We start from the raw sequence: 23,861 nt of genomic DNA, 5'->3' as shown, positions 1-23,861 counted from the left end.
GGTTCCCACATGAACCAAGAGGAAGGGGTATTTGTCAGTGGGTTTTATGATTCCTTGCAGTCGTTCAGTTACATCTTGGATCTTAGCCCCGGGGAGACAGCACACTTCCCGAGACATCTTGTCAGGCCCACAGATCACTGCTTCTGTTCCCCTCAGTAGGGAATCCCCTATCACCACTACACGCCTCCTCTTAGGTCTGGTCGGGGTTCTTCTGTGAGCTGTCGGTTCCAAGGTCGCCTGGACATTCCCAGAGGACTGCCTTTGCTCCTTGTCTTCATATACCTGATCAACTGTAATGAGGGAGAGATCCTCAAATGGAGTCTGCTCTTCGTCTTCCATGCTAGGGGAAAGACGGTAAGAGATATAAGGTAAGAGATATTACCTTATTTCAGATCTTATGTTCTAATTCTAATGTGTTATGCCTCTAGTTTTAAATGTTTCCATCAAATATTAAACCACTTAGTTTAGGCATAACATTACTTCGAATCTCATCTTTATAGTTCAACTTATTCTCATACATTTCTCATCTAGGCTACTGATGCCAAATTCCTTCCTTTCATGCACTTTCTTAACATTCAAACAATTTATAAAGTCTTTGTAAGTAATCTTTAAACTTCTTCCAATCCTCTTCCACCTCCTCTTTTCCCAGGTCTCGAATTCTGCCAGTCATCTCGGCCAGCTCCATGTAGTCTATCAGTTGCATTTGCCATTCTTCCAGTGTGGGCAGATCTTGTGTCTTCCAGTACTTTGCGATAAGTATTCTTGCTGCTGTTGTTGCATACATAAAAAAGGTTCTATCCTTCTTTAACACCTTCTGGTCGACAATACCCAGAAGAAAGGCCTCTGGTTTCTTAGGAAAGGTATACTTAAATACCTTTTTTAGCTCATTATAGATCATTTCCCAGAAGGCCTTCACTCTCGGGCAGGTCCACCATAGGTGAAAGAATGTTCCTTCAGTCTCCTTACACTTCCAACATTTATTATTGTGCAAATGATATATTTTTGCAAGCTTGACTGGGGTCATGTACCACCTGTATATCATTTTCATAATATTTTCTTTCAAAGCATTACATGCCGTAAACTTCACACCGGTGGTCCATAACCTTTCCCAGTCAGCAAACATGATATTATATCCAATGTCCTGTGCCCATTTTATCATAGCTGATTTAACTGTTTCATCTTGTGTGTTCCATTTCAACAGCAAGTTATACATTCTTGAAAGCACCTTAGTCTTAGGTTCTAACAGTTCTGTTTCTAGTTTCGATTTTTCCACCTGGAATCCTATCTTTTTATCCATATTGAAAACCTCCTTAATCTGAGCATAGTGTAACCAGTCTCGCACTTTATCCTTTAGTTTCTCCAAACTCTGCAATCTCCAAGTTTCTCCAACTTTTTCAATTATTTCCCAATATTTCGGCCATCCGGCCTCCATATTGAGTCTTTTCCGAGCCTTGGCCTCCATAGGTGACAGCCACCTTGGGGTCTTGTTTTCTAGTAAGTCCTTGTATTTTGACCAGACATTAAATATTGCTTTCCTGACAATGTGGTTCTTGAAAGTTTTATGAACCTTTACCTTGTCGTACCACAAATAAGCATGCCAACCAAAAGCATTGTTAAACCCTTCCAGATCCAGGACATCAGTGTTCTCAAGAAGTAACCAACCCTTCATCCAGCAGAAAGCTGCAGCTTCATAATATAACCTTAAGTCCGGCAGGGCAAACCCCCCTCTTTCCTTTGCATCAGTTAATATTTTAAATTTTATTCTGGGCTTTTTGCCCTGCCAGACAAACTTAGAAATATCTTTCTGCCACTTTCCAAAGCATTCCACTCTGTCCACGATCTGTAGGGCCTGGAACAAAAACAACATTTTTGGCAACACTTTCATCTTTATAGCAGCTATTCGGCCCAACAAGGAAAGTTTCAATCTCGTCCAAATTTCTAAATCCTTTTTAATTTCTGACCAGCATTTTTCATAGTTATCTTTAAATAAATTCAAATTTTTAGCAGACAAGTTAACCCCTAGGTATTTCACCTTTTTAACCACATTTAAGTTCGTCTCCTTCTGAAACCTCTCTGTTTCCATAGATGTCAATTTTTTTCCCAATACCTTAGTTTTCTGCTTGTTTAATTTGAATCCCGCCAACCGACCAAACTAATGAATCAATTCTAAAACTCTTTTTGTACTAGACTCTGGCTCCTGTAATGTTAAAACCAGGTCATCTGCAAATGCCTTTAGTTTGTACTGTTTGGCTCCGACCTGTATCCCTTCCACCAACCGGTCCCCTCTGATCATGTTCAAGAGAACCTCCAGAACCGAAATAAATAACAGAGGGGAGATAGGACAACCTTGTCGTGTTCCTTTTTCAATCTTAAATTCTTCTGTCACCACATTGTTAACAGTTTAGCTTTTTGCTCTGAATAAATCGCATCTATTCCATTTTCAAATCCCCGTCCCACTCCCATCCCCTCCAAATTTTTCTTCATAAACTTCCATGAAATATTATCAAATGCTTTCTCCACATCTATAAAAATTAACACTGCTTTAGTATTGATATTCGTTTGTAAAAGTTCCAAAATGTCAATAATATTCCTAGTATTATCAAACAAGTGTCTACCTGGGAGAAAGCCTGCCTGATCTTTATGAATTACTTCGTTTAACACTATTTTAAATCTGCTTGCCAAAATATCAGCAAAAATTTTGTAATCCACATTCAGGAGCGAGATGGGGCGGTAGTTCTTAGGTTGAGTCTTTTCAGTTTCCAATTTAGGTATCAATGTGATGAAAGCTTCTTTCCATGATTCCGGCGCCTTCTTCCCCTCCAAAATCTCATTACAGACCTCCAAAAGTGGTTGTGTCAAATAGTCTTTCAATATCTTATAATACTTGGAGGTAAGTCCATCTGGCCCTGGAGATTTATCAAGTTGCATATTCTGAATGGCACCTTCAATTTCTTGTTGTGTTATTTTATAGTTTAGGATTGACCTCTTTTCCTGAGATAATTTTGGTAATCCATTCTTCTTTAGAAATTGATCAATCTCCGTCTCTTTCTGTGGCCCTTGCGTATAGAGTTGTTTGAAATATCTCTGGAAGCACTTTCTAATCTCTTCGGGGTTTTGTATATTTCTCCCTTCGATTTCTAAGTTTGTCACCGTGTTCAGTTTTTGTCTCTTCTTCAACTGCCATGCTAGCAGCTTCCCACATTTGTTTGCTGATTCAAATGTCTTTTGTTTCATTGATTTGATTTTCCATTCCACTTCTTGATTTACCAGTTTAACATATTGTGCTTGGTGGAATTTAATTTCTCTCAAGATCTCCTGAGACTTTGGTTTCAATCTCAACTTTTTCTCTCCTTCTCTTATTTTCTCCAAGATCTTGTCTTTTCTCTCATTCTGTGCTTTTTTCTTGATGGTGTTCTGTTGTATCAAAAACCCCCTCATAACAGCTTTGCTTGCGTCCCAGATTACTCTTTTTTCCACTGTAGTGTTCAGATTTATTTCAAAACAATCTCTCAAAGTCTTTTGGGCCTTCTTAATAACTTCCTGTCATTCATTTTCCATCTAAAGGAGCCGGTTGGAGTTAACCTCATTTCCATTTTCATAGCGTTATGGTCGGAGCAGGTTTTTGGGCAGATTTCCACTTTTCTAGTCCTCGGTGCCAGTCCTCTAGTTATCCATATTTGGTCGATTCTTGTCCATGACAGATGGGCTTCAGAGAAGAATGTTCCTTCTTTGTCCTCCAGATAGCATTTCTTATCAGAAGGGCAAGTGCCACCCCCACTTCACCAATGGGACACAGAACACAGGCCCTCCACTGCCCTTCTGTCACGAGTCTGGAAACAGTTCACAAAGAGCGAGGCGGGGTCCGAAGCAGGAAGCCGGGCGGGGACGGGAACTCTGGGAGGACAGGTCTGGGTCCGGGCAGAAGCAGGTATCCAACGACGTTGCTGACTGGCCTTTATCTTCTCTGAGGCCAGGGGCGGTCCCGGCCCCCAGGAGCCCCGCCTCTCCTGGCCTTAAGGCGAGCACTCCTCCTGGGAGAAACCAGTTCCCTCCGCCTCTCTGCCCTGAGCCTCTGCAGCTCAGGAGAGGCTGGAGGGTTACTGGACCCAGGGGAAGACTCACCTTCCCCTGACAGGGCTGGGAGAGGCGCACCTGTAGGCACTGTGTCTTCAATCACCTCCCGAGCCAGAGAGGATTCACCTGGTGCCTGCTCCTGAGGATCCGGCACAGGTGCAGGCGCTTCAGATCCAAGGCCCTGCCCCAGCTCAGCCGGCCCTGGAGGCAGGGACTCCTGTGCAGGCTGGGGTTCCTCCGGTTCGGCCTCTGAATCGGATTCCCAGGCCATCACATTGGAACTCAGTTCTGACACCTCTCAGGTGGGCGCCCTTGTCATTATAAGAGAACAAGGGAGGCATTCGTGGTGAGTTCCCACACCACTTTTTCTAGAAAATTGCTCTGGAAAGAAAATTCCAGTAAAAATTCATCAGAATTTAGTGCAAATTTATCTTAATATACGTGCTGAAAACGTTATAAAATAGTCTGTAAATGTTTATTTTCTACTTTTGACTTCTGAAAACCTCTCCAGCAGCCTTGCATTATGGGAGACACTGTTAGCCCTACGCCCGCCCCCCCAAGTGCACACTCACAGAGGCTGCCCCCATGGGGAAGCGCCTGGAAAAGGCTTTTCTCTTTACAAAAGCCCTTGATAACAGGAATTGACTATGTACACAGTACTGTTTGTTCAGACCATAGGAGCCAATTGCTAGAGGCCTGAGGTCCCTTTGCCCCCCTCAATGAAATATCTGAGGGGGGCAGAACACCCCCCCCCCAGTTGATGGGTATTGCCATTCAAATTGTGTGCATGCACACTTTTCTCGCCTCAGGCTGACCTGCCCTCCCATATTTTATTCAAGTTCAGACTATCACATGAATGACATTCACCGGTCAGCTTGGTTACCTATGTTGTGATTTGAATGTAACTTGTGTTAACTAATCAAAATGTCAATGCTGTATGTAAACTGCACCTGGACGGGTGTAGCCTTACAATTCACAAATTATTTGGTTGACATATTGTAGATTTTGACCTGTCTGACCTGCTGTAACCCCTCCTCGAATATGATGTATTTCTGACGTTTTGCCTACGTATCATTATGTTTGTGGGATGTGACTTCTTACTGCTTTGGCACCAAATATGAACCTTTAAAAGGCCAAGCACCCATTGCCCAGGATTATTCTTTTGCTTTTAGGGAGGTTGAAACTTCTCTTGCAACAAATAAATATAATCAAAGGATTAACAGCCCACTTGGTTTTATATTTTTGCCTGGCAGTCTTCTCTTTTTCTTCCTGCTGTGACTGAGGAACCTTCAGCAGCAGTGGCTCAGGGAAGGGGCTCTGGCCCCAAGCAAGCCCCTGGTTTTCTGGCATCAATACCCTTTTATTGCAATGCATTTTCGTATGTGTATATTTTTATGCACACTCTCCTCTGAAACACATTGTTGCACCAACTTTTGCTTTGGAGAACTGCACTGCAAGATTTGGAGAAGTTTGAATCTGAAATGATAGTTGCATTTTGGTTTCTGTATTGTTTCAGGAAGTAGGAATTAGTTCTGATTGCCTTTAAATGCAAAGTGAATCAACTTTTTCACACACACACACAAACACCACTTAAAAAGTTGTAAGTCACATGGTGACTGGAACTGCTGTGTAAGGAGCAAGACAATAACATTCTTGGATTAGTTAGAGAAGTTAGGGATGGACTGGGGCAAGAGAGGACATAGAAAGAAAGATGTTGAAATTGTTTGCAGCAGCATAGTTTGGTGTTAGTTGTTGTTTTAGAGTGTTATATGGGGATTATTGGTTAATCAGATAGCATCTGTTCACTCTTCAGTTCTTGTGGTTGTTTCTAAATGCTTTAACAAAGCAAAGTCTGCAGTACTCTCTCTATGCAAGGAAACTCTCCTGGGGTAGTGGCGGCTGAGGATGGAACAACATGAAGGGGGGGGGGGGTAAAACTTAGCAGGCCCAGCATGAGGTGCAGCAGGACAAACAGCTTCCTTGGGATCACACTGAGAGGGGCAGACACAGTCAGGTGGAGGCTTTCCGTTCTTAGCTATTGGCACTCAGCCACTAGGTATGCTGGCTCGCACCACAAAGAACTGGTGTGTTTGTGTTGAATGGCAAGACCTGAAAGGCATGTTTTTGTCTGACCAAGTGGACCTTGAAAACTTGACACAGAAGCGCTTTCCCACTTGTCTTAACTCATAAGCATCTTTTTCCTGCCACTGTGTTTTGCAAAAGCAGAAATGGAGTCTTCAGTATTCAGGCTTAAAAGGTAAAGGTACCCCTTAAAAGGCAGACTCTAGGGTTGTGCGCCCATCTCACTCAAGAGGCCGGGGGCCAGCGCTGTCCGCAGACACTTCCGGGTCACGTGGCCAGGGTGACAAGCTGCATCTGGCGAGCCAGCGCAGCACACGGAACGCCGTTTACCTTCCCGCCAGTAAGCGGTCCCTATTTATCTACTTGCACCCGGAGGTGCTTTCGAACTGCTAGGTTGGCAGGCGCTGGGACCGAGCAGCGGGAGCGCACCCCGCCGCGGGGATTTGAACCGCCGACCTTTCGATCGGCAAGCCCTAGGCGCTGAGGCTTTTACCCACAGCGCCACCCGCGTCAGGCTTAGTCAGGGGCAAAACTAGGCTTTATTTAACCCAGGTCAAAGTCCCAGTTTGGCACACACACCCATGCACATTTGCACATATACATACACAGGCTGGGAGCCTCAATGGTGCCCATCTGGAGGCTTCACCCAGGGCAAAAACTTGGCTAGCCTCCCGCCCGCCACTCTGGCTTAGTAATAGGTCTTAACAGGTAATTTGGGGCAGTGGCTGCAGCAGAATGAGGCATGTGAGGGAACCTGCCACAATGCGAACTGTTCCAACATTCAGATTTGCTTTCTGTTAAGCAAACACAGGTTTCATGAAACAGGTAACACTGCACCCACAAGAGTGGCAGATGAATCACATAGTGCTGCATTGACAGGGACATGGACACAGCTTGGTGGCTGAGGTGGAAAATCTGAAGAAAGTACACACAGACACAGACACAGACACCCACGCCTTCCCCTCTTCTTACCGTAATTTAGGGCAGTGACAGTCCACTTAAGTCTCCTCAACAGTCTTCTCAACAGGCTCCACTGAGCACCATTGACAGTGTGCTGAATCTGGCCCTCTGGTATCTGCCAACCCAATATTTATTATGGTAGGACAGACTTTATCTGAAGCTTTACTCACAAGGAAAAGAAAAAGCTCATATGTTGCAAGAAATTGAGCCTACTTGCTTGGAAAACCTTTTAAAAGTTTAATGTGTTATTAAGTTTTTACATATGTTGGAAGCCGCCCAGAGTGGCTGGGGCAACCCAGTCAGATAACAGAGTACAATTATTATTATTATTATTATTATTATTATTATTATTATTATTATCTTTTCAGATGTTATGTTTCACATTTTTGTCCTTGGGGGCCTCAGGACTGTCATTTAGGGACCCTAGTTATGGCTTTCTGAGGATGTTAAGAATTGCAACTGAATTTTCAACTTCACTTGATATAACTTTATGTCTGAATGGACTTTTGCTGCTTTGGGGTGTTGCTTTAATTTTCCATATTTTATTTAGTTATTTAATTTTATTTCCTCAATTTATTTTCTATTTTTGTTTCTTAGTGCTTGGTTGGACTCCTTGTAAACATAAAGGTACAAGATATTAAGTTATTTAATCTGTGTGAAGTGCAGTTCCTGAGGATATGTGCTGCTCCATAACAGGGAAGTCTTTGTTTTAGGGTGTGGTCTGAAGGCAAATTGGGTGCTTGCTGCAGCTAGGCAAGCCTGGATCTTCTTGGTACCTGAGAACCATATGTATGCACCTTTACCAAGAGTCCAGCTGATGCGAGTTGTAGTTCGAAAACATCTGGAAGGCTATAGGAAGGAACTAATACAACTATTAATATTGCACAGCTTGAAGCAGACAAACTGGAATAAAAAGTGTCCAGACCAATTATTACTGAAAGCTTTACTAACAGATAACAGCTATCTAGGCCTATCGGAGGAGGCAGAAGCAACATCTCAGCAATAGACAGGAAGGAAGATGCACCTTCTGTGAATGTGTTATGACTGCACCAGCTCACAGCCCCTGCAGACACAACAGGCCTGGGGAGACAATTGTGTGTTGTGTGCATCTGGAGAAGAAGTTAGTGTGAAACATCAGGGGATGTGGTGTGCATACTGCCAAAAATGTGGTTTTGCTGAGTAGTAGGTGTGATTTGCATGAGTAGACTTGCCATGTACAGGTATAAAGAGTTGCATAGAAATGAAGTTAAATTGCTGGTTTCCCCAGCACACTGTTGCAATGACACAGGAAGCCACGTCTGAAGGTCTGGTGAAATTCGAGCACCTCTTTTTCTTTTCTTTTCAAAGAAAATATTTATTAAAGATTTAATAGTTACAGGAAAAAAAGAAAGAAGAAACATTAAAAAGTTTACAATACATCAAAGAAGAAGAAAAAAAGAAAAAAGGCAAAAAACAATACAGCAGAACAATAATAATAATAAAAAGCATTTAAAAACACATCCAGTATTTCCGTATCTTTATCTTTCATTTACTTGTTTCATCGACCTCCTCACACCTCCCTTTTTTGTATTCTAGTTCAATTAGCTATTTCAGCAAATCCTTTCCATCTTTCTCAATTTTTGTTCTATAATTTATCTTAACACAATCTGCCCTTAAATTTTACACTTTGGCCCATTAATAATCTATTTTTACTTAATTCTTTATAACATTTCTGCTAAAACCATGTAACTTCATTCCAGCATCCTTCTAACATTCATTAATTTTACAATATTTCTGTAAATATACTTTAAATTTTTTCCAATCTTCTTCCACCGACTCTTCTCCCTGGTCTCGGATTCTGCCAGTCATTTCCGCCAATTCCATGTAGTCCATCAGCTTCATCTGCCATTCTTCCCGGGTGGGTAGATCTTGTGTCTTCCAGTGCTTTGCAATGAGTATTCTTGCTGCTGTTGTAGCATACATAAAAAAAGTTCTATCCTTCTTTGGCACCAATTGGCCGACCATGCCCAGGAGAAAGGCCTCTGGTTTCTTCAGGAAGGTATATTTAAATACCTTTTTCATTTCATTATAAATCATCTCCCAGAAGTTCTTAATCCTTGGGCATGTCCACCAAAGGTGAAAGAATGTACCTTCTTACATTTCCAACATTTATTATCGGGCATATGGTAGATTTTTGCAAGCTTGACTGGTGTTATGTACCACCTATAGATCATTTTCATTAGATTCTCTTTTAAGGCATTACATGCCGTAAACTTCATACCTGCGGTCCATAACTGTTCCCAGTCAGCCATCATAATGTTATGTCCAACATCTTGTGCCCATTTAATCATAGCAGATTTCACCGTTTCATCCTGAGTATTCCATTTCAACAGCAAGTTATACATTCTTGACAGATTCTTAACTTTAGGGTCTAACAATTCTGTTTCCAATTTTGATTTTTCCACCTGGAAGCCTAGTTTTTTGTCCAAATTATACGCCTCCATTATTTGATAATAATGAAACCAGTCTCGCACTCTGGAAAAAAGAGTGAACAGGGGATTGACCTTTGATGGTCTTTAAAAGGCCATTTTCTGCATTGGGAGCCTGAAAAAACGGTCAGTTTCTGGGAACCCTGACAGGGTTAAGTGACTTGTGAGTGAAGGAATCAACATCTTACCCAAAAGCCACACAAGAGCCCTGATAGGCACTGGATTTGCAAAAGCCTCTTTTCTTAATTATTTCTAAGATGGTTATAATTTATAACGGACAGAGATTTTTCTGTCTGCTGCTAGAAATTGACATTTGATGGCAGAATTGCTGTTATCAAAATGAATGTATTGCCTAGAATGTTATTTCTGTTTCAGACATTACAAATAATAGACAAGATGGACTGTTTCAAAAGGTGGCAGAAAGACATATCGAAATTTGTTTGGCAGGGCAAAAAGCCAAGAATAAAATTTAAGACATTAACAGACGCAAAAGATAGAGGGGGTTTTGCCCTGCCGGACTTAAGACTTTACTATGAATCAGCAGCGTTTTGCTGGTTGAAAGACTGGCTGCTCCTCGAGAATACAGACATTTTGGATCTTGAAGGATTTGATAACAGATTTGGTTGGCATGCATATATTTGGTATGACAAGGTAAAAGTGCATAAAGGTTTTAAGAACCATATGGTGAGGAAAGCTTTGTATAATGTTTGGATAAGGTATAAAGATTTGTTTGAAAGTAGAACCCCTAGGTGGCTGTCACCAATGGAGGCAAAAGAGGTGAAAAAATTGAATATGGGTTCTAATTGGCCTAAATATTTTGAAATTATAGAACAAGATGGTGAAAAAGTAAAATTGCAGAGTTTCGAGAAACTGAAGTTTAAGGTGAGAGATTGGTTACATTATCGACAGATAAATGAAGTATTCAAACAGGACAGAAAGAAAGGCTTCCAAGTGGAGAAGTCAAAACTAGAAACAGAACTGTTAGAACCCAATACTAAAAACTTGTCAAGAATGTACAACTTGCTGTTGAAATGGAATACTCAAGATGAAATGGTGAAATCCAGTATGATTAAATGGGCACAGGATATGGGGCATGACATTGAGCTTGCTGACTGGGAGCAGTTATGGACCACTGGTGTTAAATTTACGGCATGTAATGCCTTAAGAGAAAACATTATGAAAATGATCTACAGGTGGTACATGACTCCGGCTAAGTTAGCAAAGATCTATCATCTGCCCAACAACAAGTGTTGGAAGTGTAATGAAACGGAGGGAACCTTCTATCACCTTTGGTGGACCTGCCCGAAGATTAAGGCTTTCTGGGAAATGATCTATAATGAAATTTAAAAAGTTCTGAAGAGAACCTTTATTAAAAAACCAGAAGCCTTTCTCTTGGGTATGGTGGGCCAAATGGTGCCAAAGAAGGATAGGACATTTTTTATGTATGCCACAACAGCAGCAAGAATCCTTCTAGCAAAGTATTGGAAGACGCAAGATTTACCCACGTTGGAAGAATGGCAGACGAAGGTGATCGATTATATGGGACTGGCAGAGATGACTGGCAGAATTCGAGACCGGGGGAAAGAGGCGGTGGATGAAGATTGGAACAAATTTAAAGTTTATCTTAAAAACTGTTGTAATTTGGAAAATTAGGGGATCGGGGTAATAAGAGATAAAGAACTACAGTTGTTTTAATAACTTATGGAAGTTAAATTTATGAAACATAAATAAGTTTATGTTTCATAAATTTAACAGCCCAGAATAACTAAGGAGATAGTACAAGAATACTTGGCTAGTCTAGATGTATTCAAGTCTCCAGGGCCAGATGAACTGCATCCAAGAGTATTAAAAGAACTGGCAGATGTGATTTCAGAACCACTGGCAGTCATCTTTGAGAATTCCTGGAGAACAGGCGAAGTCCCGGCAGACTGGAGGAGGGCAAATGTTGTCCCTATTTTCAAAAAGGGGAAAAGAGAGGACCCAAATAATTACCGCCCAGTCAGTCTGACATCAATACCAGGGAAGATTCTGGAGCAGATCATTAAGCAAACAGTCTGTGAGCACCTAGAAAGGAATGCTGTGATCACCAATAGTCAGCATGGATTTCTGAAAAATAAGTCATGTCAGACTAACCTGATCTCGTTTTTTGACAGAATTACAAGCCTGGTAGATGAAGGGAACGCAGTGGATGTAGTCTACCTTGATTTCAGCAAGGCATTTGACAAGGTGCCCCATGATATTCTTGTAAAGAAGCTGGTAAAATGCGGTCTTGACTATGCTACCACTCAGTGGATTTGTAACTGGCTGACTGACCGAACCCAAAGGGTGCTCATCAATGGTTCCTCTTCATCCTGGAGAAGAGTGACTAGTGGGGTGCCACAGGGTTCTGTCTTGGGCCCGGTCTTATTCAACATCTTTATCAACGACTTGGATGATGGACTCAAGGGCATCCTGATCAAATTTGCAGATGACACCAAACTGGGAGGGGTGGCTAACACCCCAGAGGACAGGATCACACTTCAAAACGACCTTGACAGATTAGAGAACTGGGCCAAAACAAACAAGATGAATTTTAACAGGGAGAAATGTAAAGTATTGCACTTGGGCAAAAAAAATGAGAGGCACAAATACAAGATGGGTGACACCTGGCTTGAGAGCAGTACATGTGAAAAGGATCTAGGAGTCTTGGTTGACCACAAACTTGACATGAGCCAACAGTGTGACGCGGCAGCTAAAAAAGCCAATGCAATTCTGGGCCTCATCAATAGGAGTATAGCATCTAGATCAAGGGAAGTAATAGTGCCACTGTATTCTGCTCTGGTCAGACCTCACCTGGAGTACTGTGTCCAGTTCTGGGCACCACAGTTCAAGAAGGACACTGACAAACTGGAACGTGTCCAGAGGAGGGCAACCAAAATGGTCAAAGGCCTGGAAACGATGCCTTATGAGGAACGGCTAAGGGAGCTGGGCATGTTTAGCCTGGAGAAGAGGAGGTTAAGGGGTGATATGATAGCCATGTTCAAATATATAAAAGGATGTCACATAGAGGAGGGAGAAAGGCTGTTTTCTGCTGCTCCAGAGAAGCGGGCACGGAGCAATGGATCCAAACTACAAGAAAGAAGATTCCACCTCAACATTAGGAAGAACTTCCTGACAGTAAGAGCTGTTGGACAGTGGAATTTGCTGCCAAGGAGTGTGGTGGAGTCTCCTTCTTTGGAGGTCTTTAAGCAGAGGCTTGACAACCATATGTCAGGAGTGCTCTGATGGTGTTTCCTGCTTGGCAGGGGGTTGGACTCGATGGCCCTTGTGGTCTCTTCCAACTCTATGATTCTATGATTCTATGATTCTATGATTCTAAGTTTATTACGAAAGGGTTGCTGAAAAATCTTGAAACAAGAATGCAGAAAAGGGGTGGTACGGGGAAGTCGATTTTGTGTTTGTTTATGTTTTTGCTTTGTTTCTTTTTTACTTATGAAAAATTAATAAAAAATTATTTAAAAAAAAAAGAAATTGACATTTGATGTGTGAGCTACTTTCTGGCTTCAAGAATAAGGGAATAAGCCTGATTCAATTGTTTGAGGCAAGAAAGTTTAAATGAGCAAGGTAGTTCTGTGTGCTAAGAATTTGTATTTTCTTTATTTTTGTTTTCTTGATGAAAGTGTTGCCTAGAAATCAAAAGTAATTCAGACATGTGGCTCTGAAGATTGGGAAAATATTGCTTAGCTTAACAGAAAGTAGAACAGTTGTATGTAATACTAGAGTGCATCTTTAGAATAATTTCTTTTATGTAACTAGCAGATGGAAAATTGGAAATCTTTTCAGCTATGTTGATAGTTGAGTTAATAATAACAATTTATTATTGTTGTGGTTATTAATTATTCATTGCTTACTACATAAAATGCCTCAAAATTATTTATTTATTTATTGAATTTATATACTGCCCTATACCCAGGGGTCTCAGGGTGGTTCACTTTTGTAATAACATTTAAAAAACAAAATTTAAAAAGTTATTAAAAAGTTATTAAAAAGATAATACAACAATATTGACTAAAAGGGCTCATCCTGCAATATTGTAAACGGACAAAGCCTATTCACCCTACTAAAATATGAATATTTTGTCTTCAAACAGCATCAGCCTAAGGGATTGAGCTATCACAGAGCACAAAACTTCAAGTAACTTATGGAATTCTTTATTTGTGACCTGCATCAAGATGGCGGTGCTCACTGGCTGCTTGTTTGCTGTTGTGTATTCCATAATGCAGTGGTTTTCAACCAGTGTGCCGTGGCACCCTGGGGTGCCTTGAATGATGGTGATGTGGGCAGAGGAAGGGAGTGAGGAGGGAAGAGAGCAAGCAGCTGTCAGGTAGACTTGTACAGCAGTACAAGCCTTTTGGTGCTGCGCTTCTGCGTGAGCCAGTTATCTCGTGCAGCAGCGTGACTCACATCCCAATTTTCAGCTGAGAAATGTTGGAGGGTATTTGTTAGGGAACTGCCATCGGTTCAGGAGGGAGAGAGGAAAAGCCGAATGGATTACAGAGAGCCTCCAAGGATCGTGGGAAGCAGCTCCTCCTCAGCGGAGGAGAGTAACCACGTCTCCAGTGGAGAGGAGCTGCAGGGCTCGGAGGGGGCGAGGCGGTGCCAGGACACCTTGTCTGGGCAAAGAGGGGAGGAGCGGGGTCCTCCGTTACCCATGCCCTCCTTGCGCAGTAAGCTTCCGCGCAGAGAGGGGAGGCGCAGGCTGGGCGTCAAGAAATTACTTTGCTGGGGAAAGTTTAAGGACCGCCCACTCACGGATTCTGCCAGTGAATAAGCCAGCCACGGGAGAGTGGCGCTCCGGACAGATAAAGTTTATTTTTGCAGCTAAAGCAAGGCTTTACAGCCGAGCAGGCAGGTATTTGCCTGCTTGCTCTCGAGCAACCACTTGGAACCTTTACAGTATTGCTATGTATGCAGGCAGTGCAGGCAAAACCCAGTGCATGGCACCCTTGATGTTTCCTGTGTTGGAGGGGGATTTCCAGCCGGTGGCAGAGGACCGAGTGACTCCAGGAGACATAGGTGTAAAAACCCAAACTAAAATGAAGACTTTATTACTAAGCAAATAAACACAAACTCTGGTGGATGTTATTCCTGCAGGCAGGCAACAAAACTCAGCTTTTTTCCTTTATAGCAACGGTCACCTGCAGCCAATTAATCCCAGAAACTTCTTAAAGGTATACACACATGTTTCTGTGCCGAATGTCCTCTAACACCCCCTCTCATTCAAACAGAAACAATAGTATTTTAAACAGAACAGAACATATTTACATATCACACACAGCAACTCCCAACTTTTCTACCAGTCGTGCATGTTTTTCACAAGTTAACGCTTTTGTAAATACATCCGCCACATTTTGTGTACTTTCACAATACTTCAGCATTATCTGGTTCTGTTTTACATTTTCAGCTACATTTTGATATTTAATTTCCAAATGCTTTGATTTGTTTCTAAACAGGTCAGATCCAGACAAGGTTATTACGGCTTGATTATCTTCCATAATTTGAACGGGATAATCACACTGTACGTTTATATCCTTGAGGATCTGAACATAAAATTTTATTTCATTACATAACTCCGACAATGCACAGTATTCGGCCTCTGTTGATGATGTGGCCACGATACTTTGTTTTTTGGATTTCCAACCTATTAAAGAATCCCCAAATTGAAATACCATTCCAGAAATTGATTTTTTATCAGGCAGGTTGGCCCAATCGCTGTCAACGCAACACTGCAATTTGGTGGAACCTGAAGATGGTAATCTTAAACAATAATCAAGTGTTTGCTTTAGATACCGGAAAATACGTTTTAAACCTTTCCAGGCATTTTCTGTAGGATAGCTTACTAGTCTGCTTAGTATTCCAACTGCATAACTCAAATCTGGTCTGCTCCACAATGAAATGTATAATAAACTTCCAATTATTGAATGGTACATTTCAGGATTTACAGGTTCTGTGCATTCTCCTTCATTTTTGAAAAAACCTATTTCCATTGGGGTTTTTACTCCCTTGCAGTTTTGCATATTGTTTCTTTCAAGTAACTCCATTATTTTGTCTTTTTGACTCAACAAAAAACTTCCATTGTTTGTTCTTTGAATTTCTAAACCGAGATAATTTTTTACTGGACCCAAATCTCTTACTCTAAATTCCTTTCTTAGTTGTTCTGCAAATTTTTCCACTTGCTTGTCACTTTTTGTAGAGTAAAGCAAATCATCAACATAACACAAACACAATTCTTGTTTATCACCCTTTCCTTTAGTGTACAAGCAGTTATCAGCTAAGCTTCTTTTAAAACCAAGATTTTTAAAAGCATTATCAAGACATTCGTTCCAATTTCTAGCTGACTGTTTGAGCCCATAAATTGCTTTGTTCAGCCTATATACAGAATTCTGTTCTCCTGCCTCAAAACCTGGCGCTTGATTCATAAAAATTTCTTCTTGCAGATTTGCGTTAAGATAAGCTGTTTCAATATCAAAATATTGATATTGATAAAAAAATATTGATAAAAAAATATTGATAAAAAATATTGATATTGATAAAAAAAAATCAAAATGGTTTACCTTAAACCCACGTTGTGCTGCAAGAGCTAGCAATAAGCGTACACTTTCACTCCTTGCAGTAGGAGAAATGGTTTCATCAAAGCTTTCACCTTTTCTTTGAGTAAAGCCTTGTGCTACCAGTCTGGCTTTGTACTTAACATCACCATCTGCCAAGTGTTTTATTTTATACACCCATCTACAGCCCACTGCCTTTTTTCCTTCAGGCAATGGCTCAATGGTAAAGACATTGTGTTCTGCTAAAGATTTCATTTCTGCTTTCATTGCATTTTTCCACCTTACTATTTCCTGGTGTGGTAACTTTAAAACTTCCTCATAATCACGAGGTTCCTTTTTCACATCAACAGTTTTAACTTCTTGTATAGTAAACCTTTCTGGAGGTACCCCCTTATTGCTTCTTTGTGACCTTCTAACTTGAATACTCTCCCCCTCTGAACTATCTTCCCCTTCTGATTTATCCTGCTCAGGAGAAATTGGTTCAGCTTTAGGAGATTGTGTACTGGGATCCTCATCCCCTGAATCCTCATCACTGTCACTTTCAGAACCTTCTTTAATTTGTGGCTTTTCTTCCTCAGATTTCACAAATTTATCTGTATCATCAGAAGATAACACAACTTCGGAATTTCCATGTAAACGAACCCAACCATCTTGCTCACAAAACTCTGCATGTCGCGTATTCCACGCGGCGTTTTCAGCAAAGCATTAAGAGTTCCAGGTTTTTCAGCGCAGTCCTTTTAATGTGAGCTATATACAGGCTATATACAAAAGAAACAGTCCATACAGAGTACTTACAAACGAATACTCTCCACCACAGCACCACCACACTACAGCACAACCACCACACCCACTGTTATCAGGCTTTCCTTTTAAAACAGGTGATAGCCAATCACACTAATCACACTCCTGCTGAGTCACTCTGACCCAGCAGAGTATTGCATCATCCTGTTGAAGCCTGCAGACTTATCCAGTATCCTGCGAATCCCAACACTCCTCCTTAAGTCAAAGGCTTGAGACCTAATAATTCTCTTAAGTCTCGAAATTTAGGAGTATCCAAACATTTTGTATACAAATCTGCCACATTACATTTTGTGTTACAGTGCTGTACCTTTAACACATTTCTTTCCAAAGCATTTTTCACATTTCCGTATCTTATAGCAATATGTTTACTCTTGCTTTTAAAGTTCTGTTGGTTAGCAAGCTGTTGTGCAGCCATGTTGTCACTTAGCACAGTGATTGGCATTTCTGAAGGTATTCCAAGCTCTTTTGTTAGGCAAGCAAACCATTCTATTTGTGATACACATTCACTTATGGCTGAGTACTCTGCTTCACAAGTACTTGTGGCAACAAATGTTTGTTTCTGGGATTTCCACTGAACCAGGGCATTTCCAATATATATGGCATAGCCAGTGGTAGACTTTCCATTTTCTCTGTCCCCCCAGCTGGCATCAGCGTATGCATACACTTGCTGATCATATCCTGTATCCAGCACCAGTTTGTAATCTTTTGTGCCTTTTAGATATCTTAGGATTCTTTTAAGTGCTACCCAATCTCTCTGAGCCGGGTCTGCACTTCTTTGGCTTAACATGTGCACTGCCAATGTTATGTCGGGTCTTGTCCAACAACTTAAATATAACAGAGAACCCAACAGAGAATGAAACGCTGTTGCATTCTCACATTTTTGCCCTTCTGGTTCATTTTTGTACTGGGTAGTTATGGGAGTGTCAAACTCATTTGCCCTCTCCATTCCATATGTCTTCAGTAACTTTTCGATTTTTTCCTTCTGACTCAGAGAGTAGACGCCCTCTTCATTTCTCTGAACCTCTACTCCTAAGTAATTCTGAATCTCTCCCAAATACTTCAGTTTGTATTTGTTACCTAGGCTGTTTATAAACCAAGACACTTGCTTTTGTGCAGTTGTTATTAGACAGATATCATCAACATACAAAAGTAAATAACAAACACTTCCTTGCACCATTGCTGAATATAAACAGGAATCAGCCAGGCTTTGTTTGAATCCCATCTTTTTCAAAGTTGTGTCTATGCATTCATGCCATAGACGTGCACTTTGGTGTAAACCGTATAGTGCCCTTTGCAGTTTTAACACCATGCTGTCTTTTTCCAGCTCATAACCTGGTATTTGCTGTAAATACACCTCGGCGTCAATAGGAGCATTTAAATATGCTGAGGCAACATCAAAATGATTAACTTTTAACCCTCTCAGACTTGCCATTGCTAAAACTGATTTTACTGTTTCAGCCTTTGCTGTTGGGGCAAACACTTCATCATAATGTATCATTTTCCTTTGTGTAAAGCCCCTTGCAACCAACCTGGCTTTCCTCTGACAACTACCATCAGCCAGTTTTTTCACTTTAAAAACCCACTTACAGCTTATGGGCTTTTTACCTTCAGGCAATTCTGTAGGTACAAACACATTGTTGTTTAGCAGAGAGTTATACTCTGCCTGCATTGCCTTTAACCACGCCTCTTTCTCTAGAGTAGGTAACTCTTGCACTTCTTCAAAGTTTTCTGGCTCAGTTACACAAACCTGGTTTATGGTGGTTGGGAACCCATAACGGTCTGGAGGTTGACCTTTATTACTTCTTGCAGACCTCCTTGGTTCATTAATCTCACCCCCTGGGCTACCTTCAGGACTGCTTTTGGGGTGGATTGACCCTGGAGATCTACCTCCTCCTGTCCCTGTTGCACTTTCTTCTCTCCCCTGCTTTATGCTAGCAGCTGGAGAAAAATGCTCAACCTTTACCTCCTCCCTTTCAGTTTCTCTGGGAGAGCTGCCAATTCTCAGCTTTGTTTCAACTGCCTTATCAGGTATGCTCGGCAGTAAAACTTTTTCTGGCAGCAGGTTTGCATGTATCTTGGGCCAATTTCTTTGCTCATTAAAGCTGGCTGATCGACTATAACTCAAAAGATTTTTATCATCTTCAAACCTATAGGCTTTCGTACCACTTTCATACCCAAGAAATAGCAACTGCTGTGCCCTTTTCCCACCTTTTCTTCGGTTCTTTACAGGTATGTCAACCCATGCCTTTGTCCCAAAGATTCTCAAATGTTGCAAACTGGGACTTTTGTTATAGAGAATTTTATAGGGTATGTCATCTAGTACCCTTGACCACAAGCGATTCCCAATATAATTCGCGGTCTTAATACTCTCAGCCCAGTACTTAATTGGAAGATTTGCATCTGCTAACAATGCTTTCATTTGTGTCTGCAAGACACCTCCCCTACGCTCTGCTACCCCGTTCTCCTGAGGCATCGCCACATTGGTAAGCCTATGTTTAATCCCTTGGGAACGCAACCAGTTTCTTAGGGAGCTTGCCATAAACTCTCCTCCCCTGTCTGTCTGAATAGAGCACACCTTCTCGTCAAGTTGCCTTTCTACCCTTCTTACCCAGAACTTCAAAGTTTGGGCAACGTCAGACTTTTGCTTTAATGGATAGACCCAGCCAAATCTAGAATAGTCATCCACTAGGATCAAACAGTACTTGTTGTGGGAGACACTTGGTGGGAAAGGACCAGTTACATCAGCATGAATCAACTCCAGTGGTTTTTTGGTTTCTCTCTGGCTTGCTCTTGCTACTGGGCAAGCCCTGCTTTTAACCTCCTTGCAGATATTGCACTCTAAGTAATTATCACAACTTTTTATGTTTTTCATCCCCCCACACAACTCCAATGTTTTGTTTAGCACCTTATAGCTAGCATGTGCCAGACGCCTGTGCAGGAGATGAATACACATATCATGGGTTGGGACATTTTGCACATTCGCAACCTTAGACTCACACTGCAGTACATACATATTACTTCTAAGGTTAGCATTTGCCAACACTGCCCCATTTTGCTTTATCTGGCACTGATCTCCCACAAAGTTTACTTCAAAGCCTGCTTTTGCCAAGTCAGGAATGCTCAGGAGATTGTTTTGCAAACTAGGCACACACAACACATTCCTGAATGTGTGTCCCAGCTGTGGGAACACAACCTCCCCCTCACAAACCACATTAGCTTTCTGGCCCGTAGCAAGACTTACATGTTTTTTGTTTGAAGCCCTAGCATCAGTTAGCAGTCCTTTTCTTTTACAAAAGGTTTGAGAAGCTCCACTGTCCAGAACCCACAGCTCTTCATTTTCTTGACCATCTGCAGACACCCAAGCGGTAGACTCTCTCTGCTGCCTCCTGTGCTTCTGCTGTTTTTGTTGTTTTCTCGGGCAGTCCCGCAGCAGATGTCCACTGGACTTGCAGCAAAAACACCTTTTTACTTTGTTGACCACTGGCTGGTCTGCAGCAGCTCCTCCTGGCTGTTTCTCTGGCTCCCAACACCTTTGCTCTTCCCGGCTGTTGTTCCCTCTGGGATGCTCCAACAGCTGGGCTGAGGTCATCTTTCGCTCTGCACGCCTGTCCTCCTCTGCATACAACCGTCCGGTAACGTATTCCAGAGTCAGCTTATCAGTCTCTACCGACTCGAGGGAGTTGACCAGCATATCATAGCTGTCATCAAGGGAACTCAGGACTATAAAGACTTTGTCCTCTTCCCCCACAGGCCTCCCTCTTAAGGCTAGCTCCTGGAAACAGCCTGTTAGGAATTTTAGGTGGTTTACCAGGGAGTCCCCCGGTTTCTTCCGACACCGGTACAGTCTCCTGGTCAGTGTTATCAGTGAGCCAGCTGTCTCTCGCACATGGACAGCCTTGAGCGCATTCCACGCCTCACTTGCCGTCACCTTATCAGCTACGTAGACTAGCTGGCTATCGTCCACTCCAAGGATGATCGTAGCCAAAGCTTTCTCATCCTTTTCAAGCTGGGCCTCTGCTAGTGCCAGCTCTTCATCGTCGTCCTCCCACTCCTCCTCCGGGGGCTGCGGTGGATCTTCCACCACCTTCCACAGGCCCTCACGCTTGAGGAAGTGTTGCATGCGGACCGACCAGATGCTGTAGTTCGTGGCCGTCAGCTTCTCCAGCAACATGCCAGTTCTGGACTGCTCCATCCCTGCAGCTCACCTCCAGCACCCACGGCTAGATAACTGCCACCTGTACTCTTGCGCAGCGGAAGCGTGCTGGGCCCATAACCCTGTCGCGTATTCCACGCGGCGTTTTCAGCAAAGCATTAAGAGTTCCAGGTTTTTCAGCGCAGTCCTTTTAATGTGAGCTATATACAGGCTATATACAAAAGAAACAGTCCATACAGAGTACTTACAAACGAATACTCTCCACCACAGCACCACCACACTACAGCACAACCACCACACCCACTGTTATCAGGCTTTCCTTTTAAAACAGGTGATAGCCAATCACACTAATCACACTCCTGCTGAGTCACTCTGACCCAGCAGAGTATTGCATCATCCTGTTGAAGCCTGCAGACTTATCCAGTATCCTGCGAATCCCAACAATTACAACTCTGCCACGCCCTAGTGCAAAACGATACCCCTTTGACCAAGTTTGATAGCCAACAAACCTAAGTTTCTTTGCCTTGGGCTCTCCTTTCCTTCTCTGTCCTTTTGGGATGTGAACCCAAGCCCAGCAACCAAAAGTTTTAACATGGTCCAAAAAGGGTTTTTTTCCATAAAGCAAAAAATGAGGGGTGTTGTTTATGGTAGAATGAAACAATCTGTTCTGTATGTAGTTAGCACACAGAATTCCTTCCCCCCAATACTTCCTGGATAGGCCAGAATCACATAGCATTGAATCTAGCATTGTTTGTAAAGATCTTATCTTGCGTTTTGCAACTGAATTTTCTTCAGGCGAAAAAGGACACGATTTACGGTGACTAATACCACGCTTTTTCAACCAAACTTGGAGGGCTTCAGACATGAACTCGCCTCCACGGTCACTTTGCAACTGGGTAACTTTGTAAGGGACGCAGGTGGCGCTGTGGGTTAAAGCCTCAGCACCTAGGACTTGCCGATCGAAAGGTCGGCAGTTCGAATCCCTGCGGCGGGGTGCGCTCCTGTCGTTCGGTCCCAGCGCCTGCCAACCTAGCAGTTCGAAAGCACCCCCGGGTGCAAGTAGATAAATAGGGACCGCTTACTAGCGGGAAGGTAAACGGTGTTCCGTGTGCTGCGCTGGCTTGCCAGAGCAGCGATGTCACGCTGGCCACGTGACCCGGAAGTGTCTGCGGACAGCACTGGCTCCCGGCCTATAGAGTGAGATGAGCGCACAACCCTAGAGTCTGGCAAGACTGGCCCGTACGGGCAGGGGTACCTTTACCTTTACCTTTAACTTTGTAAGGAAACTGCCTTTCTATATAGTTGACCCAATTCTTAATCAGTTGACCCGTTTCACTTTTGTGTTTTAACAAATATACCCAAGTATACCGGCTATAATCATCCACAAGAACCAAAAAAAACTTTGCTCCTCCTTCAGACTCTGCAAATGGCCCACAAAGGTCTGAATGTACTAAAGCAAATGGCCTCTTGCTAATTCTAGTACTTTCAGGATAAGACCCTCGCTTACTTTTAGACTCCTTGCAGGTATTGCAGTCTAGAAAAACTGAACATTTTTTCATTTTAATTCCCTTGCTTAATTCTGGCATTTTTGCAATACTGCGGAAATTGGCATGCCCCAAACGACGATGCCACAGATGCTGGCACTCATCATGCAAGGCTCTATTACAGGCTTTAACACATGCCCCAGACTCACTCACTAGCTGGTCTTTCAAAACAAACAAACCATTTTGTAGCGACGCTGTAACCACTTTTCCAGCTTTCTCTATTCTACAGCCTGAACCAGAAAAGGTTACTTTAAATCCCTGCTTAACAAGACTTGTAACTGAAAGCAAATTATTTTCTAAACTTGGTACACATAAAACATTGGTAAACTTGGTACTTAAACAGTTGATATGCACACTACCCTTTCCAGCTGACTCATGCACTGTTCCATCAGCTAGTACTACATTTACAGATTTACAAGGCTGCTTTTCTACAAGGGTTTGTGCAGACTTAACAAAAATGTTTGTCGCTGCTGAGTCTAAAATCCAGTCTTGTCCATCGTCGTGACTGGTGCCTCGAACTGCTGCAGAAACATACTGGACTCGACTCTTCCTGTCTCCTCGCTTCCCAGCAAACGCAGGCCGCCCTTGTCTTGTATTTTCTCCCACAGACACAGTGCACTGTCGTACTAAATGCTTGGTTGACCCACAACGATAGCATCTTCTAACTGTGAACGCTGCTTCCTCTCTGTGGTCTACAACCTCTTTAGGACGCCGCTCCTCATCAGTTGCATATCTTTTACTGGACTGCCTCCCATTTCTGGAGTTACGGTGAGGGGTTGTGGCCTTCCTCTCATGGCGTCTTTCCTCCTCATCAAGCAAACGGCCAGTTAAGAAATGCATTGTTAATTGGCTTTCTGGGATTGCTTCCAGAGTCATCACTAAATTGTCCCATGACTCAGGAAGTGAAGACAGCACAATATAAACTTTTCTCTGTTCAGAAAAATGTTCCCCAAGTTCATTTAACTGTGAAAATAAATCACACATTCTTTGAAGATGTGTTGAAACACATTCACCCTCACTTAGTCTGGCTCGGTACAGAGCTCTCGTTAGAGTAATTTTGCTGCCAGCAGTGTCTCTAATATGTATTGCTCTCAGTGCTTGCCAAATCTCACTTGCTGTTTCAAGGTCTCGCACATGAGATAACTGAGACTTCTCTAAACTCAAAATTAAATTGGCATAGGCTTTGTCCTCC

This window comes from Podarcis muralis, chromosome 17 (genome assembly GCF_964188315.1).
Source record: "Podarcis muralis chromosome 17, rPodMur119.hap1.1, whole genome shotgun sequence".
NCBI classification, from domain to species: Eukaryota; Metazoa; Chordata; class Lepidosauria; order Squamata; family Lacertidae; genus Podarcis; species Podarcis muralis.
The sequence above is the reverse complement of the archived record's forward strand: the minus strand, read 5'-3'. Positions refer to the sequence as shown.